Source organism: Otolemur garnettii, unplaced genomic scaffold, assembly GCF_000181295.1.
Source record: "Otolemur garnettii isolate 467f Iridium unplaced genomic scaffold, OtoGar3 scaffold00323, whole genome shotgun sequence".
NCBI classification, from domain to species: domain Eukaryota; kingdom Metazoa; phylum Chordata; class Mammalia; order Primates; family Galagidae; genus Otolemur; species Otolemur garnettii.
Window position 1 is genome coordinate 264610 of NW_003852718.1, and position 6235 is coordinate 270844.

The window sequence follows — 6235 nt, forward strand, 5'->3', positions numbered from 1 at the left end:
ACTTTGCTCAGAAGAACATTCTCCAGCTCTATCCATGTGAACATGAAGGACATAAAGTCTCCAAAAAATATGGAACGCTTCACGAATTTGCGTGTCATCCTTGCGCAGGGGCCATGCTAATCTTCTCCGTATCGTTCCAATTTTAGTATATGTGCTGCCGAAGCGAGCACGAATTACTATAGTTTTAAAACTTGATGTAGATATAATGCATCACGTATAAAAATATACTTTGTTAATATGCTTGAAATTAGATTTTTAACATATTTCTTTTTGGGAAAAGCCTGCGTACGTGCATGCTCTGTCTAGCACATATGGCATTTCATCATATTTACTGGGCTATTTTTCTCCTGCTACTAGATTGTTAAGCCCCTTAAAAGCAGGGACCACATTTAAATCTCTAGAGCAGTGAGATTCCTCACCACAACATGAGGAACTGTATTAACGGGTCGTGGCATTAGGAAGGTTGAGAACCACTGCTCTGGAGTCTGGGCCCGGCATGGTGGCTCACGCCTGTAACCCTAGCAATCTAGGAGGGAGGCTGAGGTAGCTGAATTGCTTAGCTCAGGAGTTAGAGATCAGCCTGAGCAAGAGTGAGACTCCACCTCTGAAAACAACAGAAAAACAAGCTGGGCATTGTGGTGAGTGTCTATGGTCCCAGATACTTGGGAGGCTGAGGCAAGAGCCTTGAGCCCAGGAGTTTGAAGTTGCTGAGAGCTATGACAGTATGGCATTCTACACATGGCAACAGAGTGAGACTCTGTATAAATAAATAAATAAGTAAATAAATTCTCTAGGGTCTGTCACAGGGCAAGTTTTTAATGAATGAATAGTAAATGCATAAATGAATGAATGAGAACAGTTAGTTGTATAATTTCCATAGTCTTGTCCAAAAAATACTTCCCCTGCCAGCTCCAAATGATACCAAATGAAATTTCTGTTGCAAAGGCCAAATTTTTTACTTTTTCAACTGGATCTGTTTTATAACAAAAATATTCTTAGAAAAACACATTCAATTTTAACCTATTTGTCCAAGGCAGAAGTTCTCAATCTTGGCTGAAAATGAGAATTATGTCCCCCTCTGTCAGTAAAAATAAATTAGGAATCTTCCTCTCCCCTTAGAAATTCAGGGAAGGCTGAGAATGATCGCGTGAAGACAGAAGCAACTCATGGCACGTTCTGAGAAGCAAGAAGAAACGCGAAGTCCCTAAAGAGTGTGGCAGGGAAATTCTTTGGAGGCAGAAGGGAGGTCGAGAACTTGGGAAGAACCCAGCTCTCTCATCAGGAGGCAGGGCGTGGTTGGGGGTGGTGGGGTGGGTGGTGGTGGTGGTGGTGGTATTTTTTAAAGTATCTATTGTCTTGAAAACTTAAGGGGAAAGATTATAAGTACTTTCTAAGGAGGTAAACTTTGAACAGGAAAAAGGTTTTTATTTTTTTGAAGAAAAAATTATAAATTTAAATTTTAAAATGAGGTCAGAGATTCCAACAAATGCTAATAAAAGGGCCCTTTGAGTTACTGAGGCTTTTTACAAAAAATACGCACTGGCAGGCAACTAGAGCAGACGTATTAGGTGTGTGGACTAATAACACCAAGAGAAAAGCCTAAAGAAGAGTCAAACTTGATGTGACAGAATTGGAGAGAAGAAAAAACTGCTGTAAAAAAATTAGTATTCTCCAACTTTGTGTCTACATAATTACAGCATCAAAACTGTATGTGAACATGGATGAGGACCAGAAGAGAGACTAAAATGATTAACATGTTTAGGTGTGTTGAACTTGAAGCTTAAAGTTCTAATTTCCTACTTTGCTACTAACATGCCACATGCACTTAGGTCTCTGGGACTCAATTTCTTTATCTACAATTTTTTTTTCTGTTTTTAGAGGCAGAGACTCACTCTGTCACCTTGCATAGAGAGCTTTGGTGTCATCATAGCTCACAGTAACCTCAGACTCTTGGGCTCCTCTTGCCTCTAGTTTCCCAAGTAACTGGCACTACAGGCACCCACCAACACGTCAGGATAGTTTTTTTATTTTAGTTGAGACGAAGTCTCACTCTTGCTCAGATTGGTCTTGAACTCCTAAGCTCAAGCAATCAACCTGCCTTGGCCTCCCAGAGTGTTAAGATTACAGCATGAGCCATCAGGCCTGGCCTCTATCTGCAAAATTAGAGAGTTGAGAGCTTCAACTATTTCTTTCTTTATTTTTATTTTTACTGAGCCAGTCTCACTCTGTGCCCTGGGTAGAATACTGTGGAGTCCTAGCTCACAGCATCCTCAAACTCTTGGGCTGAAGTGATCCCCTTGCTTCAGCCTCCCGAGTAGCTGGGACTACTGGCCCCGCCACAATGCCTGGGTAGTTTTTTATGTTTTTAGTAGAGATGGGGGTCTCTCTTTTGCTCAGGCTAATCTCCAACTCCTGAGCTCAGATGATCCATCTGCCTCGGCCTCCCTGAGTGCTGGGATTGCAGGCGTGAGCCACCACACCTGGCTGAAAGCTTCAACTAAATTAGTGCTTCTTGCCAAGTTCCTCTGAAAGAGTAAATATTCGTCCCCTGGCTCTGAGTGCTGGTAGCACCGATTGCAAATCTAAGTGTTTTTGAAGTCTCTTATTTTGCCTTAAAAGTTCATATCCTGGTATTTATTTAACCCAGACCAGGGCTGGGTTTAAACCATCACCTCTAGTATATGGGGCCAGCGCCCTACTCCTTTGAGCCACAGGTGCCCCCCCCCCATTTTATTTTTTAAAAGAGTTTGTGTAGGGTGGTGCCTGTGGCTCAGTGACTAGGGTGTCAGCCCCATATACCAAGGGTGGTGAGTTCAAACTCAACCCCGGCCAAACTGCAACAACAAAAAAATTAAAAAATAAAATAAAGTTTAAAAAAAAAAAAGAAGTTTGTGTGAGGCTGGGTGCAGTGGCTCATGCCCATAATCCTAGCACTCTGGGAGGCCGAGGCAGAGGATGGCTTGAGCCCAAGAATTTGAGGGTGCTGTGACGCCATGACACTCCACCCAGGGTGACAAAGTGGGACTCTGTCTCCAGAAAAAAAAAGAAAGAAAGAAAGAAAGATTTGTGTGCTTTATATTCTTTCTTACCATTCTTTTTGTGTTTTTTTCTTTTAAATATAGCTGACCCTATGTTGTATAGAAAATTCTATATTCTATTTTTTTTACTTAGTATCGTATCTTTCACATCTTATATGTGTCGTTAAAATCTTTATTGCCTTTCTTTCAATATGATCACTACACAAGGTCAGACAATTCAGTTTGTTAACTCATCCTAGAAAAAGTGCTACATACCTCATTGCTGAATATCATTACGGTCACCTTTGAAGCACTCTCCTTGGCCATCTGGTGACCAAAGTGATACTCAGCAATGAGGTATGTAGCACTTTTTCTAGAGTGAGTCTATATACTTAATTGTTGGATCTTTGTACTGCAAGAGCTCTGATGGCAATTTGAGAAAAGAGTTCCAAATGCCTTGGAGGGTGGACTAGGTGCTGGCATCAGTGCCCAGCTACCCAAGGAGAATACCTCAAAGGTGACCTTGGTGATATTTAGCACTGAGGTGTAGAGCACTTTTCCAGGGGGATTGGTGAACTTAATTGTCAGATGTTGTATAATGTCAAACACATGGCTGCACTACGATGTATGAACCGGCTCCTAATTTGGGGTATTCGTGGTCCAGCTCAGTGTGTTTTCACCCCAACCACACTGCCTTCATTCCCTCTGCTTGGCTCCGGGAAAGGCTGAGGTTTCTTTGTACTTTCTAATTGAACCCTCTGAAGTATAGGAGATTATAAAATGAAAAACAAAATGTTTTTTTCTCTTTGTGTTAAATGGTCTCTTGGTGAGATATAAATTGTAATTCATCCTTTCCAGAAGTCTCTCACGACAGAGAAGGGAAAGAAACTAACGTTCCTGACCGTGGATGCCGCACAATCTCTTGTACAGGTTATCACATGTGACCACCCAGTGAAGTCGTGACTCTATCCCGCTTCATGGAATACGAAGCAGAGATTCAAAGGAACCGAGTAACTGGCCAAACGTTTGTGATAGCAGGGTTTAAATTGTGTCCTATCTGCCCAGATCTGTCCTAGGGTCACACACTCTGCCCAGATCTGTCCTAGGGTCACACACTCTGCCACACAGTAGCAGTAGAGTAAGCCCATAGTCCGGGCTCTCTGCCACCACAACCAGCCACCCCTGACATTCACTCAGCTCCAACCCCCTGTGCCAGTCTCTTCCCTTAGCTTGTGTCCTGTGATTAGCATCTTATTTTTTGATGAGGGCCCTTAGGTGTACAGTAAATTGTTTTTCAGAGGATGTGTAAATGAAGGATTATTTAATGCTTAGAGCAAGGGCTCAGCACATGTTTCTGTAAAGAGCCTGACAGCAATTATTTTAGCCTTTGAGAAACATGTCATCTCCGTCCTAACTACTCGGCTCTGCCCTTCTAGTGGGAAAGCAGCCACAGACAATATGAAACAAATGGGTGGGCTGTGTTCCAATAAAACTTTATTTAGGGACACTGAAATTGAATTTCATGCAATATTCATTGCTCACCAAGTTTTATTCTTTTGATTTTTCCCCCATCCATTTGAAGATGTATAAACCACTCCTAGTTCATGGACACTACAAAAATTACAACCCCTGCCCTCCCTATATGGGCGAGGTGTTCAAACTTCAGGCTTGCTGAGCTGAGAGGTGAATGCGGGTTGTTTGGTATTGCTCCCTTCAGATAGTTTTTTTTTTTTTGCAGTTTTTGTCTGGGGCTGGGTTTGAACCCACCATCTCCAGCATATGGGGCTGGCGCCCTGCTCCTTGAGCCACAGGCACCTCCCCCTTTAGACAGTTTTAAAAGTGATTCACAAAATATAGATCTCAGCCAATAAACCCCTAATTTTATATTTATGTGCACTGAGAGTAGGCGATAAGTGACGTCAGAAGCACATCTAGAAACCAGGCAATAACCAATCGGCTCCCATAGCAGTGATCCGAGGAGTGCTCCCATTTCCTGGAAGGCATCCTTGCACTCAGCATAATGTGTCTTCTTATTTCCACCTCCACTCTAACCATACCTAGAAGAATCTCCTACGCTGGCCTCTCAGCACCCTGCAGTTCTGTCATTTAAAGACCACCTGCCACCCCACTTCAGCCACACCTGTAATCCCAGCACCTTGGGAGACCAAGATGGAAGAATTACTTGAGCAAAGGCTGCAGTGAGCTATGAAACAATGGAGAAAATGTGGGAAGTAGAAAAGATGACGAGCTGAGCCCCAGACCTCACGGCTGCACTACCCTGAGGACAGCCCTCCCCCATGTGGCCTAGTGTGCCTTCGGTGCTCAGGGCTTTGGGTGCCACCATGGGCCTAGGCCTGCCTGCTTCTTAGCCTAAGTCTGAGTCCACGACTACTCTTCTTCTCTTCCAGACATCAAACCCAAGGCACAATGAGAGGAGGGAATATGAATGGAGCCGGATTTTCCAAAATTATATGGACCTCTTTTTCCATTTCCTTCAGCTCTTTCAGATGCATTTATCATGAAATAAATCTGAGCAGAGAATTAAAATTAGATGCTAAATGCACAGCAAAACCCTTCTCTCTGTAGTTGGATAATTTGTACCTTCTGGGCCAAAGGAGAGATGACCCAGTACTTCCTGCTGGGAAATAACAGGTTTGGAAAATAGACCAGGGATTCTCACATTACAACTGATAATCTGAACTAATATGCTCTTTAAAATACTGGATGTGTAGCAGAGCAAGCAGACAGAATACTACTTCGATGACCAATAAAGACATGCTAAAAGTAAACTATCTTAAGAAAAAATTAACTGCTTTTAAACAGAGCTATAAGATTAATAGACAAAAAGAAGGTATTATACTTTTTTTATTTCTCGAGACCGGGGCTCATTCTGTCACCCAAGCTGAAGTACAGTGGCTATTCACAGGTACAATCACAGCTCACTGCTGCCTTAAATTCCTGGGCTCAAGTGATCCTCCTGCCTCAGCCTCCTCAGTAGCTGGGAGTATAGGTGTCCATCATCACACCCAGGTGTTTTCAAAATTTTTTGTAGAGACAGAGTCTCACTATGTTTCCCGGGCTGGTTTTAAATTACTGTCCTCAAGTGATCATCCCGCCTTGGCCTCCCAAAGTGTTGAGGATTACAGGTGTTTGCCACTTTGTCTGGCTTTACACTTTATAAATTTTTTTATTATACATATTTTTTTGGAGTCAGAGTC

At 42.7% G+C, this 6235-nt stretch overlaps 1 non-coding gene across 1 annotated transcript; it reads right to left on the bottom strand.

Annotated features, from left to right (window-relative positions):
• Positions 1-63: 63 nt before the first annotated feature.
• Positions 64-170, bottom strand: LOC111722700. Its single transcript, XR_002771405.1, has one exon. It is a non-coding gene; the product is annotated as a U6 spliceosomal RNA (small nuclear RNA).
• Positions 171-6235: the final 6065 nt, after the last annotated feature.